This window comes from Balaenoptera musculus, chromosome 10 (genome assembly GCF_009873245.2).
Source record: "Balaenoptera musculus isolate JJ_BM4_2016_0621 chromosome 10, mBalMus1.pri.v3, whole genome shotgun sequence".
Lineage (NCBI taxonomy): Eukaryota > Metazoa > Chordata > Mammalia > Artiodactyla > Balaenopteridae > Balaenoptera > Balaenoptera musculus.
In genome coordinates this window covers 30,024,543-30,039,676 of record NC_045794.1, presented here as the reverse complement: position 1 = coordinate 30,039,676, position 15,134 = coordinate 30,024,543, and positions in this window count along the sequence as shown.

Below are 15,134 nucleotides of genomic sequence, written 5' to 3'. Positions count from 1 at the left end.
TCATTCTTTTTTCTTTATTCTGCTCTGCAGTAGTTATTTCCACCATTTTATCTTCCAGGTCACTTATCCGTTCTTCTGCCTCAGTTATTCTGCTATTGATCCCGTCTAGAGTATTTTTAATTTCATTTATTGTGTTTTTCATCATTGCTTGGTTCCTCTTCAGTTCTTCTACATCCTTGTTAAAGGTTTCTTGCATTTTGTCTATTCTATTTCCAAGATTTTGGATCATCTTTACTATCATTATTCTGAATTCTTTTTCAGGTAGACTGCCTATTTCCTCTTCATTTGTTAGGTCTGGTGTGTTTTGACCCTGCTCCTTCATCTGCTGTGTGTTTTTTTGTCTTCTCATTTTGCTTATCTTACTGTGTTTGGGGTCTTCTTTTTGCAGGCTGTAGGTTCGTAGTTCCTGTTGTTTTTGGTATCTGTCCACAGTGGCTAAGGTTGGTTCAGTTGGTTGTGTAGGCTTCCTGGTGGAGGGGACTAGTGCCTGTGTTCTGGTGGATGAGGTGGATCTTGTCTTTCTGGTGGGCACGTCCACGTCTGGTGGTGTGTTCTGGGGTGTCTGTGGCCTTATTATGATTTTAGGCAGCCTCTCTGCTAATGGATGGGGCTGTGTTCCTGTCTTGCTAGTTGTTTGGCATGCGGTGTCCAGCACTGTAGCTTTCTGGTCGTTGAGTGAAGCTGGGTCTTGATGTTGAGATGGAGATCTCAGGGAGATTTTTGCCATTTGGTATTATGTGGAGCTGGAAGGTCTCTTGTGGACCAGTGTCCTGAAGTTGGCTCTCCCTCCTCAGAGGCACAGCCCTGATGCCTGGCTGGAGCACCAAAAGCCTTTCATCCACACGGCTCAGAATAAAAGGGAGAAAAAAATAGAAAGAAAGAAAGAAAGAGGATAAAATAAAATAAAATAAAGCTATTATAATAAAAAATAAGAAAAAAATTAAGAATAAATGTATTCAGAAAAAAAAATTTTTACTTTAAAAAAATAGATTTATTAATTTTTTATAATAAAAAATAAAAATTAAGAAAAAAATTTTTAATTTTTTAAAATAAAAAATATGAAAAAACTTATTAAAATTATTTTTTAATTTCTAAAAATAGAAAATAAGGAAAAAATTATTAAGAAAACATTTATTAGGAAAAAACAACAACAACAAAAAACAGACGGACCTAACCCTAGGACTAATGGTGAAAGCAAAGCTATACAGACAAAATCTCACCCAGAAGCATATACATATACACTCACAAAAAAAGGAAAAGGGGAAAAATTAATATATCCTGCTCCCAAAGTCCACCTCTTGAATTTGGGATGATTTGTTGTCTATTCAGGTATTCAACAGATACAGGCACATCAAGTTGTTTGTAGAGCTTTAATCCGCTGCTTCTGAGGCTGCTGGGAGAGATTTCCCTTTCTCTTCTTTGTTCGTACAGCTCCTTGGGTTCAGCTTTGGATTTGGACCCGCCTCTGCATGTAGGTCGCCTGAGGGTGTCTGTTTCCCACCCACACAGGACGGGGTTAAAGGAGCAGCTGCTTCGGGGGCTCTGGCTCACTCAGGCCGGGGGGAGGGAGGGGTACGGATGCGGGGCAAGCCTGCGGCGGCAGAGGCCGGCGTGACGTTGCAGCAGCCTGAGGCACGCTGTGCGTTCTCCCGGGGAAGTTGTCCCCGGATCACGGGAGCCTGGCAGTGGTGGGCTGCACCAGCTCCCGGGAGGGGCGGTGTGGAGAGTGACCTGTGCTCGCACACAGGCTTCTTGGTGGCTGCAGCAGCAGCCTTAGCGTCTCCTGCCCGTCTCTGGGGTCCGCGCTGATAACCGCGGCTCGTGCCTGCCTCTGGGGTCCGCGCTGTTAGCCATGGCTCACGCCCGCCTCTGGGGTCCACGCTGATAGCCGCGGCTCATGCCCATCTCTGGAGTTCGTTTAGGCGGTGCTCTGAATCCCCTCTCCTTGCGCGCCGCGAAACAAAGAGGCAAGAAAAAGTCTCTTGCCTCTTTGGCAGCTGCAGACTTTTTCTCGGCCTCCATCCCGGCTAGCTGTGGTGCGCTAACCCCTTCAGGCTGTGTTCACGCCGCCAGCCCCAGTCCTCTCCCTGAGATCCGACCGAAGCCCGAGCCTCGGCTCCCAGCCACCGCCCGCCCCTGCGGCTGAGCAGACAAGCTTCTTGGGCTGGTGAGTGCTGCTCGGCGCCGAGCCTCTGTGCGGGAATCTCTCCATTTTCCCTCTGCGCCCCTGTTGCTGTGGGATCCGCGCTGATAGCTGCGGCTCGCGCCCGTCTCTGGAGTTCGTTTAGGCGGCACTCTGAATCCCCTCTCCTTGCATGCCGTGAAACAAAGAGGCAAGAAAATGTCTCTTGCATATTCAGCAGCTGCAGACTTTTTCCCGGACTCCCTCCTGGCTAGCACCGAAGCCCGAGCCTCAGCTCCCAGCCCCTGCCCGCCCCGGCGGGTGAGCAGACAAGCCTCTCGGGCTGGTGAGTACTACTCAGCACCGATCCTCCATGCGGGAATCTCTCCACTTTGCCCTCAACACCCCTGTGGCTGCGCTCTCCTCCGTGGCTCCGAAGCTTCCCCCCTCTGCCACCCGCAGTCTCTGCCCACGAAGGGGCTTCCTAGTGTGTGGAAACCTTTCCTCCTTCACAGCTCCCTCCCACTGGTGCAGGTGCCGTCCCTATTCTTTTGTCTCTGTTATTTCTTTTTTCTTTTGCCCTACTCAAGCACGTGGGGATTTTCTTGCCTTTTGGGAGGTCTGACGTCTTCTGCCAGCATTCAGTGGGTGTTCTGTAGGAGCAGTTCCACGTGTAGATGTATTTCTACTGTATCGTGCGAGCCGCCAGGAACCAAGAGCTGGGTGAGCGCCTATGCCGCAGCGTCCGCCTGCTGATCCCGGTTTGCTTTTTTATTTCCTCAATTCATTTCCATTTTTGTTTCTCCTTTTCACTAATTTTAAATTTAAAATTTAATTCCTTATACAATGAAAAGCAATAAACTCTTGTTTGCCCCTGCCTATTCTCCAAACACATAACTTAGAGGTAAACTCTTTGATAATTTCTGTTTCATCTTTTGGTCATTACTTCAGTGAACCAGAAAATATGACTATATCTCTCTTTTTACTTTATCAATAAATAATTATCAATTTAGATAAAAGTGTAAAATAGATAACATTGATTGGAGTTCTGTTGTGAAAGATGAGGCTTTGGTTTCACTGACCTCCTGTTTCCTTCTACTTCTTCCTGCCTGTGTCTAATGGTTATATTACTCTCATAGTTCAGAATTCCTTAACCTTGTAACTTTAAATAGTAACTTTAATTCTCTGTTTCTTATTTTATTTACTTTCCATGGGGTGTTTTGACATCCCATTATGTAAGATACAAATACAACATCCTTCTCCTTTTGTCTGATCTTCCTCCTTTCTCTATCATCTACTTTATGTTACTACCAATTAAGATTTTGCTTTATGTTATAAAGGTTATTAAAATTTGTTTTCTGTTCAGAAACCACACCAAAATCTTCCATGTTTTGTGCATATGTTAAATCCAATGCTGGACAATGATATAGAAAATGATATTATTATAACAACGTACATAAAATTCAATTTGTGACTAGGGGATACAATGATTATGTTTCTTCTCTTCTATTGCAAAGATGTTCCAATTGTTTAAAATAATGCTACACTTAATTTTGTTTTATATTTGGACCTTGACTTTTTCATAGTGTCTTTTTTGTGCCCTTTTGTTCTTTAGTGTTCAGAACTTACTGCCACATCCTATACCTTTCTCCTTCATGTTACCTGTCACTTTGTCTTTTTGTACATATCTTGGAAATTTTATTGGACTCTATTTTCCAGTCTTTTGTTTTTAAATTTTTATTTACTTTGTACAATTTATGGTATCCAGGAATCATAATCAGATGGATGTCTAAGAAGATAATGAGACTGGAAACCACATTCTCATTCTTCTCCCTTCCCAAGTTGAGCTATGTAAGTCCTCCCCAAACTAGTTACCATTTTGGGAAGCAAGGGTACAAGGGATATATTTTGAGAGAAAAGATAAAAATCTTGTGAGAAATTTTGAACTTTGATATTTTTAAGTATTTCTTCAGAAGAGAAAGCATCCTCTCCCACCCATAGAGATTATTTAAAGCCAGAAGAAACAGAAATAACTTTGTCCAGCTAATTTTTCAGTATAAATAAGGCTCAAGAACAAAGTGAAATCGGATTTAGAAACAAACATAACTACTTGATTTTGCACATCTGAGACTCATGAATAAATTTGGACTCCTATATTATAATTACTTTGAGTATTAGAGTATTTCTAAATTTACATACTCGAAAGGTGAGAGTAAATCAGAATCTCTGGGGATGAGTCCCAGCCACCAGTAATTTTTAAAGCTCCCAGATCATTCCATTGTAGCCAAGTTTGAGGAGTAGTGAACTAGAATTGTGACAGATTGATACTTGCAAAGTGGTTTTGTTGGTAGTGTAATGCTAATGAGATATAATTTTCCTTACAAACTTATTAAAACTTTGGAAGCCAGAAAACATACCTTGATTTGAAAAAGCTTTGCCATAATCCCTCTTGTATTAAAATTTATAGATAGACTAGGTGAGTTCAATGTTTGAGGATAAACTTACAAACATCTGTAACAAGTTGGCTGAAGAACAATCCCAAAGTGATGATTTAGGATTGAAGAGCAATCAGGTTAGTAATGGGCAAAAATAGAGAAAACATTTGTTCAAATTTTCCTGTAGTTTCCATAAAGCTGAAACTTATATTTTTGCTTTGGAGAGTAAAGTCGAAGAAATTTAATCACAGCAGCATGAGGGAGCAGCAAGTAGTATTTAGAAACATTGTATCAAAAGTGACTGCTGAATTGGGCCATGATATGAAATAAAGGGTTCAGACAGTGATTATAGGGCAGTGATTTTAGGGAAGCCAGCTCCTAGTGGGATCTCCTGCCACCACTGAGCAGTTTTCTATTTTTCTGTCACCTTTCTATTAAGCATCTTAATATATATTGTTTGGTAGGCTTAAGTAACGCTTTCTACTTTGGATTTTTTTAATGCATTAACATTTTAGGGTTATATGCCCTAAGCTTAATTCTTTTTTTCTTGCCGCTGATCTTAGAAGATGCAGTTGATGGGAAAGCAGTTTTAACAGGTTGCTCTGTGGTCCCTATTAATAAACCACAGGCTAAGAGGAGTTTTAAGTGATTAACACTGAGCTCTTATTATACCTGTTGTACCAGTTTGAGTATATGATACCTAGAGCTTTTTAAAAATTTATGTGCCATTCCCAAAGACTTGGGAATAACCTCCAAGGTCATCTTTTGAATGCATTTCCTGTTTCTAGGTAAAATAACCTTCTTCTATACAAGTGATGACATCCTTGTGTGTAAAAGGCAATTCCCATAGTAGTTTGTTACAGTATTTCACAATATAGGAACAACAACCAGAATGTTGTATTTCTAGTCAAATTAACATAGAAAGAATACTCATTTTAAGATAATGTGGATCATTTGAAAAAGTTACTTACAATGCTCTTTCAGTTAATTTATTTTTTAATTATTTTTTCTTTGCTTTTTTTTGACCACGCAGTGTGGCATGTGTGATCTTATTCCTCGACCAGGGATGGAACCTGTGTCTCCTGCAGTGGAAGTGCAGAGTCTTAACCACTGGACCACCAGGGAAGTCCCTAGAGTAAGTTCTTGACTATTAAAATTAGTGGCAAAATATTTGTTTGCAAGAGACGAAAAGGGAAACCCTGAGGAAAAATATAGGGATATCTGGTTATGTAAAACACATATATTTGTTGGCAAAAGATTACACAAACAAGCTCAAAAGATAAAACTTAGAATGGAAAAAATAACAAAGTTGTTATTATTCTTAATATACAGAGAACATAAATAAATGTGGAGAAGGAGACACATCAAACTGAGAGTATTAGTTATTTCACAGGGATTGAAATTGGGGGTAGGATTGGGCTAGAGACTAAAGATAAGGGAATATTTCCTCATATATTCTTGTTATTGTGAATACATATTACCTTTGTAATAAAAAAATTTAAAATGGTAACACATGTTAAAATGGAAGAGTCAAGTGTAGAATCAAGATATGATACATATCAGAGTCTAAAAGTGATTTAGAAGATACCCTATGATGCAAAAATTTCCAGGTAGATTTCTAGAAACTTAATAGACCCTTCAAAAGTGAATAAAATGGTTGAATGGTTAGGATGAGGAAGTTTAGGAGTGATTTGAAAAAAATTACTTTGGAGAGAGCTGCACTGTGGAGTAGAGAATGTCCAATCCTGCAAAGCAAGCCTAGTAAGGGGGGCTTCAGTGGAAACACTGAAGAGCTTAATGTGTGACTTTCCCTTCCTCCCTCCTAATTTTCAGGGCTCCTTGGATGTTGTCTGACTTGTGCCTGGAGAATCTCATGGGCAAGAGAGAAGGGCCCTTTGGAGACTAAGCAAAGGAGAGTTGCTGCTCTCCCAGAGTATTTTGGTAAAGGAAGGGAGATGGGACTCCAGTAGAGAGAGTTCCATGGAGTTGACTGCTGGAAACCTGAGGACTGACAGGTGAAAAGCAAGAATAGAATCTATCAACAGCTTTACAGAAATTTCAGTCAGATAATTTTCCCAGAGAGTAAGCATTATCATTAAATAGGAAGCCCAGAGGTTTTGAAAACAAAGCCTTCTTATATTTTGAATGAAGTAAGGACTTTCTTGCTACTCCTTCCTGAGGAGCAAGCATGGCCATGGGGTCCAAAACCATGCCCAGGAAGCTGGGGAGGGAGGGGCTGAAAAAGAGATGTTAATTTTAAATCAAGTATGGAGTTTTGATTATTATCTAGGATTACAAAATTTTATAAACACTTTGAGACTATGTTGGTAATTTGAACTGGAGAATACAGGGAGCCTGATGGAGAAATAACTCCACTAAGGAGATGTGATTTGAAAGCATATAGAAATTGGTCATTTAATTGAGTCTCCTGTCCAAAAGTAATTGAGATGAGGCTAAAATATATGTTCCGTTAACTAATTACATTATTATTTAAAATCTTGCTGACAGGGAACAATACATGTTAATTGATGGACAACTATGGTCATGAACTAAAGTCTATTCCTGGGAAATAAAGGTTTGATTTTTTTTTCCTAAAGGAAATACTCAACTAGACAATGATTAGTAGTTCTAACACCCAGATTTTTTAACAAGTTATACTTCTCAGCTGAGCTCCTCTTTATGATGTCTCTAGAAAAACTGGCTAAGAATCCTGAAACCACGGTTCCAGTTCACTACTAGATAACAGTTGTTGAGATTGGTGTCTCTGAGTCATCAGTATCCAACTTAGGGAGATTGAATTCCTCTATTCTCTGTGTCCTGATAGAATTTACTTCAAAAAGCATTAATGTTAGCACATTGCCAATAAAAATAACAAATGATTACATTAATTGTATTGGGTACATTTATGACAACTAAGTTTGTTTTCTCAACTCTTATTTTCATGCTAGTCATACTCTTTCTGTTCCCTGTACTTCAAATTGCTGGATCCCCTTGGTTCTTAATGAGAACCTCATCCAGGCCTGTTTCCATAGGCTAACGTTTAGGATCTGCTTTATGCCAAGCACTCTTTAAGGACATTTCTTCTTGTACGTAGACTAAGAGATGGTAGAGTTCCTTGTTCTTTGAAAGGGAGAATATTTATAGGGGAGGGAGAGACATCTGCATTTATCCATTTATTGAGATTTTCTCATCACTGCTTTTCAGCAACTTATAATGATGTGACTTGAAGTGGTTTCCTTTTTTTTGCTTGGGTTTCTTTGATTTTTTTGCACCTGTGGTCTTATAATTTTCATTAAATTTGGAAAAACTCCAGCATTATATCTTCAAATAATTTTCTAGCTCTCCACTTCTTCCGGGACTCCAATTATACATATGTTAGACTGCTGATGTTGTCTCATAGTTCACTGAGCCTCTTTTTTTTCCCCTAGTCTTTTTCCTGTCTGTGCTTTATTTTGGATAGTTCCTATTGCTATGGATTTAAGTTCACTGATCTTTTTACCTTCACTGTCTAATATGCTATTAATCCCATCTGGTGTATTTTAGATATATTTCCTATATCTAGAAATGACCTTTGGGTCTATTTTGTAGTTTTCATTTCTCTTTTTGTTGTGCTTATTTTTCCTTTATTTTTTGAAAGTATAAATTATATTTATAATAGCTGTTTTAATGTCCTTCTTTACTAGTTTAATAATTGCCATAATTTCTAGATATATTGCTATTGATTATTCCCCCCCTCCCCACCATTTTTGTGCCGTATTTTCCTATTTGATTATTTTTTATCACTTGGTATACATTGTGGGTTTTAAAGTATTCATTGCTGCATTTTGTTGTATTCCTTTAAATATAATGTTGGATGTTTTTCTGACATAAATTTGAGTTAATTAGAATCTGTTAGATCTTCTCAAGTCTTTTAAGGTTTGTTAGGATAAGTCTAGGGAAGCTTTTAGTCTAGGGCCAATTTAGCCCCATTACTATAGCTATATCATTTTTAGGATTAAACTCAATGTTTCATTCTGTGTGGGCTCCAAGAAATGTTCTTCCTGCTCCTTTAAAGTGATTCTTCCCCTGGTTTCAGGTAGTTTCTTTAATTCATACACAATTCAGACAAAGACTTGGGGCAATCCCTCTGCAGATCTCTGGTTTCCTCTTCTCTGTTTCATTGGCCACAAATTCTAGCAGTCCTGGGCTCTCTGAGCTCTGATTTGATTTCTGTCCCTTCAATTCATCAAGATTACTGGGCTCTTTTTGAGTTCTTTCTTTTTGTTCTATGGCCTGTAGATTGACTTCAGGCAGTAAATTGATGTAATTGTAGGACTTACCTTGTTTGTTTCCTTTCTCTCAGGTATCACTATCCTGTGATGCCTGTTTCACATGTCTGAAGACTATTTTTCATATATTCTGTTTGTTTCCTGGTTGTTCTAGGTTGGAATATATATTTGATCCCTTTCCTTTCACTGTGGCCAGAGCAGAATATCTTTATTCACTCTTCTTAAAGTTATTGTAGACAATAGATTCTGATAGGTTTACTTTACAGACTCAGTTTTAGCTTCAACTTTTATTTCAAATCACACCTATCAACTACCCAGTCAGAAATTACTGCTGCTTTTTACTGAAACTTCCAGAAATTCCTCAATGTTTAGATACATTTGACAGAAACAGCAGTTGTCTCCAAGTGAAGAGTCAACCTAAACAAAGAACATTCAAAGCTGCCTATAAGGACAATTGTGTGACAATCACAATGTTTCATTTTTTTTTCAGTTAGTCCAAAGAAGAGGCTATGGATACCAGTGGATTTCCCTCTCAGAAATGTACTGATGACCATCATTATCTAGGAGCCTCTCAAGAAACATGCACAAGTTGAAGACTGGGTTGTACAATGTGGCCAGTAGGTCTCAGGGCTTCTTTCCAGCAGACCACCAAAATGATTGCCCTGAAGGGCTAACCCCACAAGAAAGCTAGAGGGAGGAAGAAATTGTTTTTGGAATTTATTTTATTATTTTTTAATTGAAGTATGGTTGATTTACAATGTTGTGTTCGTTTCAGGTGTACAGCAAAGTGATTCAGATATATACATATATATATTCTCTTTCAGATTATAGTTTATTACAAAATATTGAATATAGTTCCTTGTGCTATACAGTAGGACCTGGTTGTTTATCTATTTTATACATAGTGGTTTGTATCTGCTAATCCCAAACTCCTAATTTATCCGCTCCTTTCCCCATAAGTTTGTTTTCTATGTCTGTGAGTAGATTTCTGCAGAATATTTATAAACAATATTCTTCCTGTAATATTTTGGTTCAGCCTTAGTGTTGTATTCATGTCATTTTATTTTAATTTCTATTTTTATTTCTTATTTGTGGAGCATTTTGCACTATTGTGGTGACTCAAAGCAAAAAGCAAAAAAAAGGTTTTTTTTTCCCTCTCTATTATGTTTGTATCTTAATCATTTGATCAAAACTCAGCAGCTAAAGAAGAAGTTACAACTAACTTTATTTTTTCTCTTTCAGTTGTAAGTTCCCCTGCTTGATATACAGATATATTTAATATTTTGTACAGCAAGGTATTTCTCACAAAACGGAAAGAAATACAAATCCTATTAGATGAAAATATTTTCTGAATTATTGTTAAAACTGAGCTGGTTAAAGAAAGTTTCTTCATTTTTCTACAATAGTACTATTCCATTAAAAATAATACTTGCCATATATTAAAACTTTTGAAATAATAAAATTTCATGATTATTAACAAAGTGATTGATTTTATGTGAATAAGATTGATTACAATTTTATTTATATAAAAATATTTTTTTAGAGAATAATACAGATAATTGAAAATTTTAAGTGTATCTGTTTTCTCAGCAGTTAAGCAGGAAGCATGCCTTGATATGAGAGAGCAGTTGTAATTATTACATGAGAAAAATAAATCAAATATCAACCATATGTCAATACATTACATAGGAAAAATATTTATTCTTCCATAGGATTCCTCAAATGGATGCCAAAGTCATAAAACAGATATCATATATTGTTTGTATTAATTTTATGCATCTGCCTATTTTTAGAGGCTATATTCTTTTCATGTTTTCATTAAGGGATAATTTAGATACAGTAACACTAAAGTATTTTACAGTTCTCTGAGTTCTAACAAATGCATATGGTTGTGTAACTGCCACAAGAAGATACACAGCAACAATTACTCCCTCCAATTCCTTTAAAAATATTTGTAATCAACCCTTTGCACCACTTTCAGTACCCAACATTCACTGATCTGTTTTTGTCCTTACAGAGTTATGTATTCTAGAATGTCATATAAATGAAAGTAAGTCTTTTGGGTCTTGTTCCTTTCATTCAACATAATGCATTTGAGATTCATCCATGTTGTTTCATGTATCAGTAGTTCTTTCCTTATTAATGCTGAGTAATTCCACTGATGGATGTGCTATAGTTTGTTTATACATTCTCAAATTTTTCTGATATTAATATCGGCAGTTTAGCATTCTTTTGATTACTGCTTATGTAAGTATACCTTTTTTTTTTAAACATCTTTATTGGAGTATAATTGCTTTACAATGGTGTGTTAGTTTCTGCTTTATAACAAAGTAAATCAGTTATACATATACATATGTTCCCCTATCTCTTCCCTTTGGCATCTCCCTCCCTCCCACCCTCCCTATCCCACCCCTCTAGGTGGTCACAAAGCACCGAGCTGATCTCCCTGTGCTATGCGGTTGCTTCCCACTAGCTATCTATTTTACGTTTGGTAGTGTATATATGTCCATGCCACTCTCTCACTTTGTCACATCTTACCCTTCCCCCTCCCCATATCCTCAAGTCCATTCTCTAGTAGGTCTGTGTCTTTATTCCCGTCTTGCCACTAGGCTCTACATGACCTTTTTTTTCCTATAGATTCCATATATATGTGTTAGCATACTGTACCTGTTTTTCTCCTTCTGACTCACTTCACTCTGTATGACAGACTCTAACTCCAACCACCTCACTACAAATACCTCAATTTCATTTTTTTAATGGCTGAGTAATATTCCATTGTATATGTGTGCCACATCTTCTTTATCCATTCATCCAATGATGGACACTTAGGTTGCTTTCATGTCCTGGCTATTGTAAATAGAGCTGCAATGAACATTTTGGTACATGACTCTTTTTGAATTATGGTTTTCTCAGGGTATATGCCCAGTAGTGGGATTGCTGGGTCGTATGGTAGTTCTATTTTTAGTTTTTTAAGGAACATCCATACTGTTCTCCATAGTGGCTGTATCAATTTACATTCCCACCAATAGTGCAAGAGTGTTCCCTTTTCTCCACACCCTCTCCAGCATTTATTGTTTCTAGATTTTTTGATGATGCCCATTCTGACCGGTGTGAGATGATAACTATAATAGATGATATCTATTGTTGTAGTTTTGATTTGCATTTCTCTAATGATTAATGATGTTGAGCATTCTTTCATATGTTTGTTGGCAATCTGTATATCTTCTTTGGAGAAATGTCTATTTAGGTCTTCTGCCCATTTTTGGATTGGGTGGTTTGTTTTGTTTTTATTGAGCTGCATGAGCTGCTTGTAAATTTTGGAGATTAATCCTTTTTCATTTGCTTCATTTGCAAATATTTTCTCCCATTCTGAGGGTTGTCTTTTAGTCTTGTTTATGGTTTCCTTTGCTGTTCAAAAGCTTTGAAGTTTCATTAGGTCCCATTTGTTTATTTGTGTTTTTATTTCCATTTCTCAAGGAGGTAAGTCAAAAAGGATCTTGCTGTGATTTATGTCATAGAGTGTTCTGCCTATGTTTTCCTTTAAGAGTTTGATACTGTCTGGCCTTACATTTAGGTCTTTAATCCATTTTGAGTTTATTTTTGTGTATTGTGTTAGGGAGTGTTCTAATTTCATACTTTTACATGTACCTGTCCAGTTTTCCGAGCACCACTTATTGAAGAGGCTGTCTTTTCTCCACTGTATATGCTTGTCTCCTTTATCAAAGATAAGGTGACCATATGTGCGTGGGTTTATCTCTGAGCTTTCTATCCTGTTCCATTGATCTATATTTCTGTTTTTGTGCCAGTACCAAAGTGTCTTGATTACTGTAGCTTTGTAGTATAATCTGAAGTCAGGGAGCCTGATTCCTCCAGCTCCATTTTTCGTTCTCAAGATTGCTTTGGCTATTCGGGGTCTTTTGTGTTTCCATACAAATTGTGAAATTTTTTGTTCTACTTCTGTGAAAAATGCCAGTGGTAGTTTGATAGGGATTGCATTGAATCTGTAGATTGCTTTGGGTAGTAGAGTCATTTTCACAATGTTGATTCTTCCAATCCAAGAACATGGTATATCTCTCCATCTATTTGTATCGTCTTTAATTTCTTTCATCAGTGTCTTATAATTTTCTGCATAGAGGTCTTTTGTCTCCTTAGGTAGGTTTATTCCTAGATATTTTATTCTTTTTGTTGCAATGGTAAATGGGAGTGTTTTCTTAATTTCACTTTCAGATTTTTCATCATTAGTGTATAGGAATGCAAGAGATTTCTGTGCATTAATTTTGTATCCTGCTACTTTACCAAGTTCATTGATTAGCTCTAGTAGTTTTCTGGGAGCATCTTTAGGATTCTCTATGTATAGTATCATGTCATCTGCAAACAGTGACCACTTTACTTCTTCTTTTCCGATTTGGATTCCTTTTATTTCTTTTTCTTCTCTGATTGCTGTGGCTAACACTTCCAAAACTATGTTGAATAATAGTGGTTAGATTGGGCAACCTTGTCTTATTCCTGATCTTAGTGGAAATGGTTTCAGTTTTTCACCATTGAGGATGATGTTGGCTGTGCGTTTGTCATATATGCCCTTTACTATGTTGAGGAAAGTTCCCTCTATGCCTACTTTCTGCAGGGCTTTTATCATAAATGGGTGTTGAATTTTGTCGAAAGCTTTCTCTGCATCTATTGAGATGATCATATGGTTTTTCTCCTTCAGTTTGTTAATATGGTGTATCACGTTGATTGATTTGCATATGTTGAAGAATCCTTGCATTCCTGGAATAAACCCCACTTGATCATGGTGTATGATTGTTTTAATGTGCTGTTGGATTCTGTTTGCTAGTATTTTGTTGAGGATTTTTTTCATCTATGTTCATCAGTGATATTGGCTTGTAGTTTTCTTTCTTTGTGACATCTTTGTCTGGTTTTGGTATCAGGGTGATGGTGGTCTCGTAGAATGAGGTGGGGAGTGTTCCTCCATCTGCAATATTTTGGAAGAGTTTGGGAAGGATAGATGTTAGCTCTTCTCTAAATGTTTGATAGAATTCACCTGTGAAGCCATCTGGTCCTGGGCTTTTGTTTGTTGGAAGTTTTTTTTTTTTAACATCGTTATTGGAGTATAATTGCTTTAAAATGGTGTGTTAGTTTCTGCTTTATAACAAAGTGAATCAGTTATACATATACATATGTTCCCATTTCTCTTCCCTCTTGCATCTCCCTCCCTCCTACCCTGCCTATCCCACCCCTCTAGGTAGTCACAAAGCACCGAGTTGATCTCCCTGTGCTTTGGAAGATTTTTAATCACAGTTTCAATTTCAGTGCTTGTGATTGGTCTGTTCATATTTTCTATTTCTTTCTGGTTCAATCTCGGCACGTTGTGCATTTCTAATAATTTTTCCATTTCTTCCAGGTTGTCCATTTTATTGGCATAGAGTTGCTTGTAGTAAGCTCTCACTATCCTTTGTATTTCTGCAGTGTCAGTTGTTACTTCTTCTTTTTCATTTCTAATTCTATTGATTTGAGTCTTCTCCCTTTTTTTCCTGATGAGTCTGGCTAATGGTTTATCAATTTAGTTTATCTTCTCAAAGAACCAGCTTTTAGTTTTATTGATCTTTGCTATTGTTTTCTTCATTTCTTTTTCATTTATTTCTGATCTGATCTTTATGATTTCTTTCCTTCAGCTAACTTTGGGGTTTTTTTGTTCTTCTTTCTCTAATTGCTATAGGTGCAAGGTTAGGTTGTTTATTCGAGATGTTTCCTGTTTCTTGAGGTAGACTTGTATTTCTATAAACTTCCTTCTTAGAACTGCTTTTGCTGCATCCCATAGCTTTTGGGTTGTCGTGTCTCCATTGTCATTTGTTTCTAGGTATTTTTTGATTTCCCCTTTGATTTCTTCAGTGATCACTTCGTTATTAAGTAGTGTATTGTGTAGCCTCCATGTGTTTGCATTTTTTACAGATCTTTTCCTGTAATTGATATCTAGTCTCATAGAGTTGTGGTCAGAAAAGATACTTGATACGATTTCAATTTTCTTAAATTTACCAAGGCTTGATTTGTGACCCAAGATATGATCTATCCTGGAGAATGTTCCATGAGCACTTGAGAAAAATGTGTATTCTGTTGTTTTTGGGTGGAATGTCCTATAAATATCAATTAAGTTCATCTTGTTTAATGTATCATTTAAAGCTTGTGTTTCCTTATTTATTTTCATTTTGGAGGATCTGTCCATTGGTGAAAGTAGGGTGTTAAAGTCCCCTACTATGATTGTGTTGCTGTCGATTTCTCCTTATATGGCTGTTAGTATTTGTCTTATGTATT